The sequence below is a fragment of the Choloepus didactylus genome, chromosome 10 (genome assembly GCF_015220235.1).
Source record: "Choloepus didactylus isolate mChoDid1 chromosome 10, mChoDid1.pri, whole genome shotgun sequence".
Taxonomy (NCBI): domain Eukaryota; kingdom Metazoa; phylum Chordata; class Mammalia; order Pilosa; family Megalonychidae; genus Choloepus; species Choloepus didactylus.
In genome coordinates this window covers 6,888,701-6,904,827 of record NC_051316.1, presented here as the reverse complement: position 1 = coordinate 6,904,827, position 16,127 = coordinate 6,888,701, and the positions used below count along the sequence as shown (strand labels likewise).

Genomic DNA, 16,127 nt, shown 5'->3' with positions numbered 1-16,127 from the left:
CTGGTATTTTGCCTAATGGCAGCACTACCTCTCCAGAACACCTGAGATTCCATTAAGAGGGGAGCTAATCATGGCAGCAGGTGGTCAGTGTCAGAGAAATGGACATTGATTCCCAAGGAGAGCAGAACAAGGGATGTATTAAATCTTACCCTTTGGGAAAATTGATGGAGGTTTTCTGTATGTGCCTGAAATAGCTTTTCCTTTTCTTTTGGTTCTGGAAATCCAGCAAAGCACACTGGACAAAGACTGACATGATCCCCAAAGAGATTTTGCTGATGGCAGGCTGTGACACACAGCCTTCCTTCCACAGATGAATCTCAGAACATGAAGAAATGACAGAAAGTGCCAGGGCAGAAGATTGCTCCCCCACCAGTGGAGGAGGATCCCAGGGTAAGTGGAGGATTTGCCCTTTCAGGAATCAGGGCCCCAAGAGACTGAGTTAGAACATGGAAACTCCTGTGCCCAGAACTCACCTCTCCCTGCCCATCCAATACTGGCCTGCCTTTTTGTCTCACCAGGTAGACACAGTGATTCAGAGCATCCTGTGGGGCAGCCTCAGACTCTAATTTCTGGTCCTCCCATGTGTTAGTCTGAGACTGTAAAACTGGCCAGTTACTCAAATGAAAGATGTTCCAGTCCTTCATACAGGCAAACCTCTCCCACCTAGGCTGTGATCAGGGGCAAAATATCCTGACCTCCCTTTCACCTCATGGGATGACTATCTAGGTCTGTCCACCCAAACCTATATTTGGCTCCCCAAATCTTAGAGTGAAATTTTGAAGCTGCCTGTGCCTTTGGCTGACTTACCTTTCTTTTCCTCTGCCCAAAGGTAAAGTGCAAGGATTGTGGTGCCTTTGGGCACACCACAGGAAGCACACGGTGCCCCACAAAGTGCTGGTCTCAGAACCTCAGCCTCCAGTCACTGGCTGCAAAGAGGAAAGACAAGGAAAACATGGAACCATGAAATCCCCTGGAACTGCAGACCACCGCATCCATGAAGAAAACTGAGAGGAGACAGAATGGGACAAAGGTGAGGCACTTGGAGGTATGAGATCCAACTATACACTTTTATACTATAAGGTGATGGAGTGGATCTACCTCGATGTGTGCACATACATCTTGAGGCACGCATGGGAAAACTGCAGAGAATAGGACAATGACTTGCACATCACCCGGGGCTCTACATTCAGGAGTGCTTTTTAATCCTGACAAGCACTAAAGTAGAGTGACTAGGCACAGGATGCAAGTAGCAGTGAGAAAAGCATTTGAATCTAAGCTAAAGTGCATAATATCAAATCCTACATGGCTGTGTGGACTAGGGGATGGATCTCAGATGAGAAGAGGAGCAATTCATCCAAACTGACAGGGGCTACAGTGGCTCTCTCAACCCAGGCATCTGAAGAGGATTGGGTATGGGGTATCCTTCCCAAGTGGGTGCAGGAAGTAGAGGCCAGACCACATCATGCTGTTTCTTTTGCAGGGATGAAAAGTTGCATGGGCACCTTCTACTCCAGGAAATTCATGGGATATACCAAAGGAAGAAGCAACAAACTTGGAAGGATTTGACAGAATCTTGTGACTATGTCAGGGTAAGGCTCATCTCTTGTTCCCATCTCAAATTCTCTTCTGGGTACCCTGATCGGCTTCCATCCCATCCCCATTCAGTTGAGGATGTGCTAAAATTACATCTTGGATGACAGAATTCCCGTTAATTTGTGTATGTTTCAGATGCATCTTCTTGCCTTGATTCTTTGCTTCTCTGCAACTAAGAACAGTATGTTACTGGGGGCATTCCAATACCTGGGTGGCAATGGTTCCCTCAGATATGCTCCCAAAGCCAGAACGTTATGTGCAAGAAGATACATCTTTAGTTTGTGCTACAAATGCTTGGTTGCTACCCAAATTGAATTAGCATCCAAAGAGATTGCAAAGAAGCATGAGCCAGGCCAGTTCTGTGGAAGATAGCATGAAAGAACTAGTGTTTACTTAATTGAATGAGAGGCAGTATTCAGCAATAGTGTATATTCAATTATGATAGGTAAAATATATCAACTTAATATAAACTTTAACCCTCTCTCTTCCATGCCTTTGTCTGTGGTTGATTTTACATCCCAATGATTAAGAGGGAACCCTAACATATATTCCACGGTTTCATGTCTTTCCCTCGGCATCCTTGCAGGCTGATGCCTGTCCACACCACCAATGAGAGTGCCAGACTGGATGCCTGTCCCACAAATTTGACTTCTCTTGAGGTGCCTGTCATGAGATCCAGGGGAGCATCAGTGTCACTCAAACAACTGGACTGAATATCTCTATCACTCATGATCAGTATGAAGCATGGGAAGAGGACACACTGGGCTCCCACCAGCCAGCACCAAAGCACTTTTGACAGGATCCTGCATTAATTGTCCACCTGACAGACAAGGGGCCTGCAGTTTGCCACAGAGAGGTTCCCCATCTGGCCTGTGAAACATTTACACTGTCCCATGCCCTCAACCTCCATGAACGGACAAAGGGAACTGATGTGAACTCAATATGCAACCCACCACCTTTCACAAAGAGACTGGGCAGGAAATCCAAAATCAACATCTTGGCCCCAGGCAAGACACCCACCCAGTTCTCCAAACAGATTTGTCAGAACCCCAAAAAGACTGAGACTCAGCCTGTTCCAAACACCCCAGCAAAGTACTCAGTTGCCCGATCAGGAGAAAGCCCAGAGTCTCAAGGCTCCCTGCATTACATCTTAACTAGTACACAGAGAGGCACCCCAAGTGATCATGAGGACACCTGTACAGGAGGTGGGCACAGACCTCCAAGTTCCAGTCAAGAGAACTCAGATGAGTACCATCCAGGCCTGCACTGCATCCCAAATTCCACCACCAAGTGATGACCTAGAGTTCCCCCTCAAAATTGTCTTCACCATACTGGAAAATGGATGGTGGAGCTCCAGGATTAGAACCTCCACCACATCCCAAAATCCTGAGAAGACTTCATTTGCTGGGCAAACCCTCCTGTCTTAGAAGGGGTCCAGGCACACTGTCCCCAGTGATCCCTTGAGAATCCCATATGAGGAAGTTATGGTTTCCTCTTCTGAGGAGAGTGACTGGGAGTGAGGCTGCACAGGGCATTGTAGGCTACCCTCTCCCATGACATGACTTGGTGGCCACTGAAAGCCTGAGGAGGGAAAGGATGCATGGGGCAGCTGTGTCTGGAGAATCAGGCTTCCCCATCATTTTTAGGTGTGCCCTTTCTGGAACCACAGATCACATTGTGTATGGACACACAGGCACTGCCAAATTTAACTTTGTAGATTGGAGTTGCAATTAAAAAGGTAAGGAAGAAACATTTTTATTTTGAATTGAATCCACACAAAAATGGAATGTGACTCCCTTCATGTTAATTTGTTCTATATTTGGTGTGCAGTTGACTGAAGTTTGCAAAACCTTGGGTTAAGGACCGCCCATGTGATCTGCATCTTCTATCCATCCTTACCCCGGGATAACAGACTCTGTGCCAGTTATTAATGGCAAGATCCTCTTGGCCTTTGATTTTTCATTGACATTGAAAATCAGGACTGAACCATTCATTCAACATTAGTAAAGTTTTCTCAATTATGATATGTTGTTCAGGTGTTCTGAATACTGTGTACCTGGGATCATGTTAAAGGTTTTTCATCAGATATCCTTTCCTTGATATTAAAGAAGAGCTTGGTAACACTTTGGTGCCAATGCCCCCGAGAGTGTTAGGTATTCCAGCTCTCAGGGTAAACCACCTGGACTCCATTAATTAGGCATCTCTGCAATAACTCCAATGAATATTTATGCATATAAGGAGGGAGGAGTAGTGCTTTTGACCATTTCCTAGTTTTTTTGCCATTGGAATCACCTGGTACATATTTAAGAATGTAGAAGCCTGAGTCCAATTAACGGAGATACAAATGCATTAAGTCTTATTTGAGGCCGGGGTATGGAGATGGTCTGATGTTTCTGGATCATTTCATGCTGCAGCCAATTTTGCTAATGCCTGGAGGGTTGGGCCAAGATGTTGCATGAAGTAGGCAATAGACATCCACAGGCAGATTTTTCAGAAGTAATAATTTCATGGAAAAGGCAAAGGGTGAAATGATCCAGCAATGATGTTTACATCCATACACATTTTCGATTATTTTCCTAAAATGTACAGTGCAGAAAGACACACATGCTGTGTACACAAGTGCTTAAAGTCTCTGATATGGTAAATGATGGTACTGTGTTGTGGTTTCAGGTGTGATTGTATCCAAGCTGAATGGGTTCTGTCGACTGGATTAGAGAGCATCCAATCACGGGACAGTCATCAGCATTAGGTTGGCCCCAGGAGGATACCGCCACCACTGACTTTTACACACGGATTCTTGAAGTCACATCCATTCAAGTGGGGTTTGCCCAGCACCTACCAGCCTGCACTCTAGTGGCAGACAGCAGTATTGCAGCTGGACTTCAGGGTGGTTTCCATTTTGAAGCTCAGTTCATCCCTCAGAGAAATAGTTCAGTGGGAGAAAAACATCGTGTTTCTTTCTACATATTTTGGGTAGCTTTGGGGTTGGATTTAGAATTCTTCAAGCCTTCAAACTATTCCTTAGTTGAGTGATGGACCAAATATACAATTCTGAATGCCAGATAATCTGAGAAGATCCAGATTTCAAAGACACCTGGCTTAGTAAATTGGGTAGGACAAAGAATGTGCAGCAATGGAAAGGATATTTGGTCCAAAGGACCTTAAAGAATAAACGCTCAGTTCCTTCCCACTTACTTCAACTCTCTTCATGACACTAATCAGAGAAACAAGTTAAATAATAGGTGAGCTGTTTAAAGCTGCCAGTGTGGCAATCTCCTCCCACCGTTGGGAAGATCTCATAGCAGAGAGAATTGTTGTTTTAGTCTGTTGTTGTAAAGGCCTCTACTCATGTCAAGCAAGTTAGTTTGAATTTTGCAAGGAAGAGCTTTGTTTATTCTAGAGTTTTGACTATGTCTCATGCTGGAGTTGGGGTGACATTCTCAGTGTATTCTATTCTTTCTACCAGTGTAGAAATGTTGCCCTAATTTTCTTAGTGAGCTCTGTAAATTTAGAACATCTCAGAGACTGCCAGTGCAGGCATTGAAAGGTGGTGATCCCAATTCTACACTGATAAGTTGCAAGTTTTGACTGATGCAGTGTGCCAGTTTGGATATATTCTGTTCCCACAAAAAGCCATGTTCTTTAGTGCAAGCTTGTGGGGGTGGATTTATTATGCTTTTGATTAATTTGGAAAATGTTCTTTGGGTGTTTCCCTGGAGCTGTGACTCACCCAGCTGTGGGTGATGATTATGATTGCATAATTGACCTGGAGCTGTGGCCCCACCCATTCTGGGTGGGTCTTGATTAGTTCGCTGGAGTATTTCAGACAGAATCCCAGAGGATTGCTGAGTCTTAAAGATGCTTGGAGTTGCAGACAGAAAGGTGCTTGGATATACTAAGCCAAGAGATGAAACCCAGCATTTGAGCACAACAGGTCAGTGCATGCAATTCACAGAACTTCCCAGCTGAGAGAGCTCTTCCAGATGCCATCAGATTTTCCTCAGTGAATGTATCTTTTCATTGATGCCGTAGCCTGGAACCTTCAAAACCCTTGGAACTGTAAGTTTGCAACCTAATCAAGCCCCTGTAAAAAAAAGCCAATTCATTTCTGGTATTTTGCCTAATGGCAGCACTACCTCTCCAGAACACCTGAGATTCCATTAAGAGGGGAGCTAATCATGGCAGCGGGTGGTCAGTGTCAGAGAAAGGGACATTGCTTCCCAAGGAGAGCAGAACAGGGGATATATTAAATGTTACCCTTTGAGAAAATTGATGGAGGTTTTCTGTATGTGCATGAAATAACTTTTCATTTTCTTTTGGTTCTGGAAATCCAGCAACGTATACTGGACAAAGACTGAAATGAAGCCCAAAGAGATTTGGCTGATGGGAGGCCATGGCACACAGCCTCACCTCTACAGGTGCCATCAAGCCCAGAACATGAAGAAACAACAGAAAGGGCCAGGGCAGCAGATGGTTCCCCCACCAGTGGAGGAGGAACCCAGGGTAGTGGAGGTTTTCCCCTTCAGGAATCAGGGATTCAAGAGAATGCATTAGAAAATGTAAACCCCTTTGCCCAGAAATTACTTCTCCCTGACCATCCAATACTGGCCCGCCTTTTTGTCTCACAAGGTGGACACAGTGATTCAGAGCATCCTGCATAGCAGCCTCAGAGTCTATTTCCTTGTCCTCCAGGTGTTAGTCTGAGACTTTAAAACTAGCCCATTACTCAAATGAAAGATATTCTGATCCTTCATATGGGCATCCCTCTCCCACCTAGGCTGTGGTCAGGGGCAAAATATCTTGACCTCCCTTTCACCTCATGGGACAACTATCTAGGTATGCCCACACAAACCTACATTTGACCCCCAAACTGGTCCTTAGAGTGAAATTTTGAAGCTGCCTGTGGCTTCTGCTGACTCACCATTATTTTCCTCTGCCCACAGGTAAAGTGTGAGGACTGTGGTGCCTTTGGGCACACTGCAATAAGCACGCAGTCCCCCATGAAGTGCTGGGCTCAGGCCCTTGGCCTCAAGCCACTGGTGCAAAGAAGAAAGACAAGGAAAACCTTTAACCATGCAAATCCCTGGAACTGCAATCACCTGCATCCATGAAGAAAACTGAGATAGGGGACCGACCAGGACAAATGTGAGGCACTTGGAAGCTTGTGACCCTACTTTACCACTTTTAAACTATAAGGAGATGGAGTGGTTCCACCTTGATGTGTGCACATCCATCTTGAAGCACAGGCAGGTAAACTGCAGAGAATAGGAGAATGAGTTTCACATCACCCGGGCCTCTACATTCCAGAGTGCTTCCTAATCCTGACAAGAACTAGAGTGACAGGGTACAGGTTGCAGGTGGCAGTGAGAAAAGTATCCAACTCTAAGCTAAAGTGCATAATATCAAATCCTACATGGCTGTGTGGACTAGGAGATGGATCTCAGATGAGGAGAGGAGCAATTTGTCCAAACTGACAGGGGCTTCAGTGGCTCTTTCAACCCAGGCAACAGAAGAGGATTGGGTATAGGGTATCCTTCCCAAGTGGGTGCAGGAAGTAGAGGCCAGACCACATCATGCTGTTTGTTTTGCAGGGACAAAAATTGCATGGGCACTTTCTACTCCAGGAATATCCTGGGATACACCAAAGGAAAACGCAACAAACTTTGAAGGATTTGACAGAATCTTGTGACTATTTCAGGGTAAGTCTCATCCCTGATTCCCATCTGAACTTCTCTTCTGGGTACCCTGATTGGCTTCCCTCACATCCCCATTCAGTTGAGGATGTGCTAAAATTACATCTTGGATGATGGAATTCCAGTTAGTTTTTGTACGTTTCAGATGCATACCTTTGCCTTGATTCTTTACTTCTCTGCAACTAAGAACAGCATGTTAGAGGTGGCATTCCAATACCCGGGTGGTGGTGGTTCCCTCAGATGTGCTCCCAAAGACAGAACATTATGTCCAAGAAGCTGCATCTTTAGTTTGTGCTAGAAATGCTTGGTTGTCTCCTTAATTTGAATTAGCCTCCAAAGAGATTGCAAAGAAGCATGAGGCAGGCCAGTTCTGTGGAAGACAACATGAAAGAGCTTGTGTTAACTTAATTGAATGACAGGAAGTACTCAGCAACAGTGTACTTTCAATTATGATAGGTAAAATATATCAACTTGATATAAACTTTAACTCTCTCTCTTCCATGCCTTTGTGTGTGGTGGATTTTACATCCCATTGATTAAGAGGGAACCCTAACATATATTCCATGGTTTTGTGTCTTTCCCACAGCATCCTTGCAGGCTGATGCCTGTCCAAACCACCAGCAAGAGAGCTGGACTGGAGCCACCTCCCACAAATTTGACTTCTCTTGAGATCCCTGTCATAAGATCCATGGGCAATTCAGTGCCCCTCACTCAAACATCTGAACTGAATATCTCTACCACTCATGATCAGTATGAAGCATGGGAAGAGGACACACCAACCTCCCAACAGCACTTTTGCCAGGACCCTGAATTCATTGTCTAGCTGACAGACTAGAGGCTTGGAGTTTGCCACAGGGAGGATCCCCATCTGGCCTGTGAAACATGTAGACTGTCCCATGCCCTCAACCTCCGTGCACGGACAAAGGGAACTGATGTGAACTCAATGGCAGCCCACCACCTATCACAAAGCAATTGGGCAGGGAATCCAAAATCAGCATCCTGGCCCCAGGCAAGTGACCCACCTAGTTCTCCAACCAGATTTGCCAGAATCCCCCAAAGAGACTGAGACCCAGCCCACTCCATGGACCCCAGCAGAACACTCAGTTGACTGATCAGGAGAAATCCCAGATTCTCAAGTCTCCCTGCATTACATCTGGACTAGTACACAGAGAGGCACCCTAAATGTTCATGAGGACACCTGTACAGGAGGCAGGCATAGACCTCCAAGTTCCAGTCAAGAGAACTCAGCTGAGTACTGTCCAGGCCTGCACCACATCCCAAATTCCACCACCAAGCCACGACCTAGAGAAGCCCCTCAGAATTGTCTTCACCAGACTGGAAAAAGGAAGGCAGATGTTCTAGTTTGCTAATGCTGCAGAATGCAAAACACCAGAGATGGATTGGCTTTTATAAAAAAGGGGGTTTATTTGGCTACACAGTTACAGTCTTAAGTCCATAAAGTGTCCAAGGTAACACATCAGTAATTGGGTACCTTCACTGAAGGATGGCCAATGGCATCTGGAAAACCTCTGTTAGCTGGGAAGGCATGTGGCTGGCATCTGCTCCAAAGTTCTGGTTTCAAAATGGCTTTCTCCCAGGATGTTCCTCTCTAGCAAGCTTGCTCCTCTTCAAAACATCACTCACAGCTGCACTGAGTCCTTCTCTTTGAGTCAGCTCATTTATATGGCTCCACTGATCAAGACCCACCCTGAATGGGTGGTGCCATGCCTCCATGGGAATATCTCATCAGAGTCATCACCCACAGCTGGGTGGGGCACATTCCAAGCAAATCTAATCAGCACCAAAATGTCTGCCCCTCAAGACTACATCAAAGATAATGGCATTTGGGGGACACAATACATTCAAACTGGCACAGTGGACCTCCAGGTTTAGAACCTCCCCCACATCCCAACACCCTGACAAGACTTCATTTGCTGGGGAGAACCCTCCTGTCTTAGAAGGGGCCCAGGCACAAAGTCTGCAGTGCTCCCTTGAGAATCCCATATGAGGAAGTTATGGTTTCCTCTTCTGAGGAGAGTGACTGGGAGTGAGGCTGCACAGGGCATTGTAGGCTACCCTCTCCCATGACATGACTTGGTGGCCACTGAAGGCCTGAGGAGGGAAAGGATACATGGGGCAGCTGTGTCTGGAAAATCGGGCTTCCCCATCTTTTTTAGGTGTGCCCTTTCTGGAACCACAGATCACATTATGGATGGACACACAGGCACTGCCAAATTTAACTTTGTAGGTTGGAGTTGCAATTAAAAAGGTAAGGAAGAAACTTTTTTATTTTGAACTGAATCCACATGAAAATGGAATGTGACTCCCTTCATGTGAATTTGTTCTATATATGGTGTTCAGTTGACTGAAGTTCACAAAACCTTGGGTTAAGGACTGCCCATGTGATCTGCATTTTCTAACCATCCTTATCCCGAGATAAAAGACTCTGTGCCAATGATTAATGGCAAGATCCTCTTGGCCTTTGATTGTTCATTGACATTGGAAATCTGGATTGAACCATTCATTCAACATTAGTAAAGTTTTCCCAATTATGATATGTTGTTCAGGTGTTCTGAATTCTGCATACCTGGGATCATGTTAAAGGTTTTTCATCAGACACCCCTTCCTTGATAATAAAGAAGAGTTTGGTAATGCTTTGGTGCCAATGCCCCCAAGAGAGCTCTCCAGGAGAGTCACCCATGCTGTCCAGGAGAGTCACCCGTGCTCCATAAATTAGGCATCTTTGCAATAGCTCCAATGAATATTTATACATATAAGGAGGGAGGATTAGTGCTTTTGACCATTTCCCTTTTTGGCTGCCATTGGAGTTACCTGGTGCACATCTAAGAATGCAGAAGCCAGACTCCAATTAAATAAGATACAAAAGCATTAGGTCTTATTTGAGACCAGGGTATGGGGATGTTCTGGATGTTTCTGGATCATTCTATGGTGCAGCCAATTTTGCTAATGCCTGGAGGGTTGGGCCAAGATGTTGCATGAAGTAGGCAATAGACATCCACAGGCAGATTTTTCAGAAGTAATAATTTCATTTTTCTGGGTTATTTTTATTGCTGCACAGATCTATGTTTCCTTTTTCCATCTTTTGTCATCTAGACTGTTAGACTACTTCACATCCCTCATATCCACTTTCAAATAGAGGCTTTTCTGTTGTGCCTTGTGTGCAGAATGAGCTAAACATGACACCATGGGTTACTGAATTTTTCCCATTACCCCAAATAGGAGTCCCTCTACCCAGGTGTGCCCAATATACAGCAGGCAATCCCAAGTTAACAAAATTCAGGGCAGAAATCTCACTGGACCTTGAACTGGTGGAGGAGACAGAGACAACACAGTTTCCAAAGCAGCTTAGAATACTAGCAGATTCTTGGAATGCACATGGCAAATTACAATGACTCTCACCTGTGTCACAAAGTGCATCATGTTGGTAAGCAACAGGCACCTAGCCCAATGGCTGCCCTGTGGTCTGCAAATGTAAGGGGATCCCAAAGTTTGCAGGTGATGGTGGAGGTGTTGTGCCGTGTGCAGGTTGGAGTAGTTATATGAAGATGACTCTGCAGCCCTGGGGAACACCTGACCCCTGGGTGGATGGTCAGCTTTTGACTCTCCCTTTCAGATGCTATACTGGTATGCCCAAGGGCAAATTCCAATTTGATGTGGGGTGGGTGGAGGTTTAATGAAGTTCCCCTGGCCAAGCTTGGGCCTGCCTTTCTTTTCCAATGGCACAAAATTACTGCTGGTTCTTAGACATGCAGCTCAGCATCCCAGAATCTCACTTAGCAGAACTCACCATGATGCACATCCATGTTCAGTCAATGATCCCACTAGAAGTCAGGGAAATTTGAACATCTTTGATGTGTCTGTCCTGTCCACTGATTAGAGCTGACATGACAATTGGCTCATGGCTGTCTTAATGGTGGGATTTCTTGTTCTATTAGTGCTTGCCAGAAGTCTCATTCTTGGTCTAAATGCTGAGTGACAATCAAGGTGGTCCTGTGGTGCAGAGATCTCATGATATGTGGACAGGCTGATATTTTTTTAAATTACTTTGTAGGAGGCATGATGGTGGACAAAGATGGGGACCCTCAAATGGCAGCCATGATGGTGCACTCTGAATATTATTTGTTTCTTAGTCCAGGAATTTTCAGTGCCCTGAGGGATATCTCTGTTCTGGAAGCCAAAATCACCTGGCTCAGTCAGTGAGAATTATCCACAAGTAACTGTCAAGGATCACACCAAGTCCCCCTATTACCCATTTCTGGGCATGGCAGGGATTAACCAGAGTTGTGACACATGTATTGTTCCAGATTTGAAAGCCAGACTTTTTGCAAAAGCAGACTTCCCCTAGGACTCCCTGTATTTGTGCCTAAGAGTCTCCTCCTGAATGCCTCTTTGTTGCTCAGATGTGGCCCTCTCTCTCTGGCTAAGCCAACTTGAAAGGTGAAATCACTGCCCTCCCCCCTACGTGGGATCAGACACCCAGGGGAGTGAATCTCCCTGGCAATGTGGAATATGACTCCCAGGGAGGAATGTAGACCTGGCACCGTGGGACGGAGAACATCTTCTTGACCAAAAGGGGGATGTGAAAGGAAATGAAATAAGCTTCAGTGGCAGAGAGATTCCAAAAGGAGCCGAGAGGTCACTCTGGTGGGCACTCTTATGCACACTTTAGACAACCCTTTTTAGGTTCTAAAGAATTGGGGTAGCTGGTGGTGGATACCTGAAACTATCAAACTACAACCCAGAACCCATGAATCTCGAAGACAGTTGTATAAAAATGTAGCTTATGAGGGGTGACAATGGGATTGGGAAAGCCATAAGGACCAAACACCACTTTGTCTAGTTTATGGATGGATGTGTAGAAAAGTAGGGGAAGGAAACAAACAGACAAAGGTACCCAGTGTTCTTTTTTACTTCAATTGCTCTTTTTCACTCTAATTATTATTCTTGTTATTTTTGTGTGTGTGCTAATGAAGGTGTCAGGGTGATGAATGTACAACTATGTAATGGTACTGTAAACAATCGAAAGTACAATTTGTTTTGTATGACTGTGTGGTATGTGAATATATCTCAATAAAATGATGATTAAAAAAAAAAAAAAAAAAGATGTTTCCCTGTAAACCGTTGATTGTACACCATGGATGATTGTATGGTATGTGAATATATCTAAATAAAACTTAATTTAAAATTAAAAAAAAAAAAAAAAAAAAAAAAAAAAAAAAAAAGCAGACTTCCCCAAACTCTCCATTCCCAAATTTGCTGTTGCCCAAGAGAGTATGTCCAAGTGGCACTGACTGTAACCATTCTTCTCATATCACATGAAAGCAGGTCAGTGTAATTTCACCCTGATCTGACCCTGTGCCTTCGTGAGGAGGGAAGCCAACACATGTGAAGTCCATTTATTTAATTTATTTCTTCACCGTGTTAACATTGTTTCATATTCCTTGTATAAAAAGGTTTTAACAATTGGAAATTTATCAGTAAAAAAGTCAGTTTCTTTAATTATTCTTGTAATATTTCACTTAAGAACAGAGAATTCTTGTATGTATCCACAGGAACATTACCACAATCATTAAGCTAATGTGCTTGTAGTACAACTATGTCATCTAGGGGCCTGATCCCCAGCTCTACAGTTACCCAATTCATGTCCTATAGACCAAGCAAAATGTTAATAGTAATTATAAAGATAGAAATGTATGAAGGAACAAAACAAAAACAGTGACAGTGTCCAGTCTCATATCAAACATTGCATTTCTTTTTCAGATACACTTATTCTCTTTCATCTGAATATATCTCAATTACTTGCTTCATCTGCATAAATTAGAAAACTGGTAAACCATCCTTTAAAAGAATATTTCTCAAATTGTGTTTTTTTCAGAGGTTCTTCCTGATGAAATTGAGTTTATGAATTTTAGGCCAGATAGGCAGAGAATTATTGTGCCCTCATGGTGATAAATTTTTAAATGAGAAGTTTAATTTTTGTTTCTTTCAATGTATTGAATTCATTTTAAACATTATAAGCTACAAAAATACACATTCATCAAAAACCACCACTTTGTAATAAAGCAAAGCAAAGTTTCAGAAAAGCCAATAATGTGAAATAACTACTTTGCTTCCACCATTATTGCACAAGTTTGCATTAATGGGTTATCTTCAAGGCAGTTTTTCTAAGATTTCTAATACTATAAACAGTACTCTTCATGCAGTCCAGGTAATTTCCTTGGAGAATTTTTATTGCTGCACGGACCTATGTTTCATTTTTCTCTTTTTTGTCATATAGTACAGTTACACTACTTTACAACCCTCATATCCACCTTCGCATAGAGGCTTTTCTGCTGTGTCTTGTGTGCAGAATCAGCTAAACATCACACCATGGGTTACTGAATTTTTCCATTACTCCAAATAGGAGTCCCCATACCCAGGGGTACCCAATATGCAGCAGGAAATCCCAAGTTAACAAAATTCAGGGAAGAAACCTCACTGGGGTTTGAACTGATGGAGGAGACAGAGACAGCACATTCTCCAAAGCAGCTTAGAATTCTAGTGGGTTCTTGGAATATGCATGCACAAATTATGCTCTCCCTCACCTGTGTCACAAAGAGCATCAAGTTGCAAAGTAACAGGACCCTAGCACAATGGCTGGCATGTGGTCTGAAAATGTAAGAGGAACAACAAATGTGCAGGTGATGGTGGAGGTGTGGCCTGTGCAGGTTTGAGTAGGTATATGAGGATGATTCTGCAGCCCTGAGGATCAACTGACCCCAGGATGGATGAGGAGCTTTTGACTCTCCCTTTCAGATGTTATACTGGTATGCCCAAGGGCAAATCCCAATTTTTTTGGGGGTGAGTGGATGTTTTACAAAGTGCCCCTGTCCAAGCTTGGGCCTGCCTTTCTTTTCCAATGGCAAATAATTTACCACTGGATCTTAAACATGCAGCTCAGCATCCCAGAATCTCACTTAGCAGAACTCACCATGAGGCATGCCCATGCTCAATGAACCCACTAGAAGTCAGGGAAATTTGGACATCTTTGATGTGCCTGTCCTGTCCACTGTTTAGAGCTGACATGAGGATTGGCTCTTGGCTCTCTTAATGGTAGGATTTCTTCCTCTATTAGTTCTTGCCAGAAGTCTCATTCTGGGCCTAAATGCATATGACAATCAAGGGGTAATGTGGTGCAGAGAACACATGATATGTGGACAGGCTGATATATTTGTGTTGAGTTTATAGAGGCATGATGGTGGACAAGGATGGAGACACTCAAAGGACAGACATGATGGTGCACAGTGAATATTTTTTGTTTCTTAGTCCAGGAATTTTCAGTGCCCTGAGGGAAACACCTATTCTGGGAGCCAACATAACCTGGCTCTGTCACTGAGAATGATCCAGAAGTAACTGTCAAGTATCACCCCAAGTCCACCTATAACCTGTTGCTGGGCATGGCAGGGATTAACCAGAGATGGGGAACATTTATTGGTCCAGATTGGAAAGCAAGTTTTTTGGCAAAAGAAGAATACTTCCCCGACCTCTCCATTTACAAATTTGTGATGCCCAAGGAAGTATGCCCAAGTGGCACTGACTGTGACCCTTCTTCTCATATCTCATGAAAGCAGGTCAGTGTAATGTCACCCTGACCTGACCCTGTGAATTCATGAGGAGGGATACAAACACATGTGGAGTACATTTATTTAATTTATTTCTTCAACATGTTAACATTGTTTCATATTTCTCGTATAAATAGGATTTCTTTAACAATTGAAAATTTATTGGTAAAAAAAGTCAGATTCTTTAATATTCTTGTAATATTTCACTTAAGAATGGAGACATTCTCTCCTGTATTAACAAGAACATTTCCAATATCATTAAATTAACCTGGTTGTTCTACAAGTATGTCATCTAGGGACCTGATCCCCAGCTCAGCAGTTACCCAATCATGTGTTACAGAACAAGCAAAATGCTAATATTAATAATCATCTTAGAAATGCAGAAAGTAACAAAACAAAAATGCTGTCCAGTCTCATATCAAACATTGCATTTCTTTTTCAGGCATATTTATTCTCTTTCATCTGAATGTATCTCAATTATTTCCTTCATCTGGATAACTTAGAAATCTGCAGAACCTTCCTTTAAAAGAATATTCCTCAAATTGTGTTTCTTCAGAAGTTCTACCTGATGAAATTGAGTTTATTAATCTTTGGCTGGATAGGCAGATAATTATTGTGCCCTCATGGTGATTATTTCCTAAATGAGAAGTTTAATTTTTGTTTCTTTCAATGTATTGAATTCATTTTAAAAATTATCTATAAGCTACAAAAACACACAAGCATCAAAAATCAACACTTTATAATAAAGCAAAGCAAAGTTTCAGAAAAGAAAATAACCTGAAATAACTACTTTGCTTCCCCCATTGCACAAGTTTGCATTAATGGGTCATATTCAAGGCATTTGTTTAAAGATTTCTAATATAAACAGAACTCTTCATAGAGTCCATTTATTTACCTTGGGGTATTTTTATTGCTGCACAGACCTATGCTTCCTTTTTTCCTCTCTTGTCATCTAGTTACAGTTCCACTACTTCACAAACCTCATATCAACTTTCAATAGAGGCTTTTCTGCTGTGCCTTGTCTGCAGAATCATCTATACACCACACCATGGGTTACTGAATTTTTCCTGCTACTCCAAATAGGAGTCCCTGTACCCAGGTGTGCCCAATGTACAGCAGGAAAACCCATGGTAATAAAATTCACAGAAGGAATCTCACTGGGGCTTGAACAGTTGGAGGAGACAGAGACAGCACAGTTTCCAAAGTAACTTAGAATTCT

At 43.3% G+C, this 16,127-nt stretch overlaps 1 long non-coding RNA gene across 1 annotated transcript; it reads left to right on the top strand.

Moving 5' to 3' along the window:
• The first annotated feature begins 989 nt into the window (after positions 1-989).
• LOC119505007 lies at positions 990-5,861 on the top strand. Its single transcript, XR_005210667.1, has 4 exons — positions 990-1,030; positions 1,481-1,589; positions 2,180-3,331; positions 4,264-5,861. It is a non-coding gene; the product is annotated as an uncharacterized LOC119505007 (long non-coding RNA).
• The last annotated feature ends 10,266 nt before the right edge of the window (positions 5,862-16,127 follow it).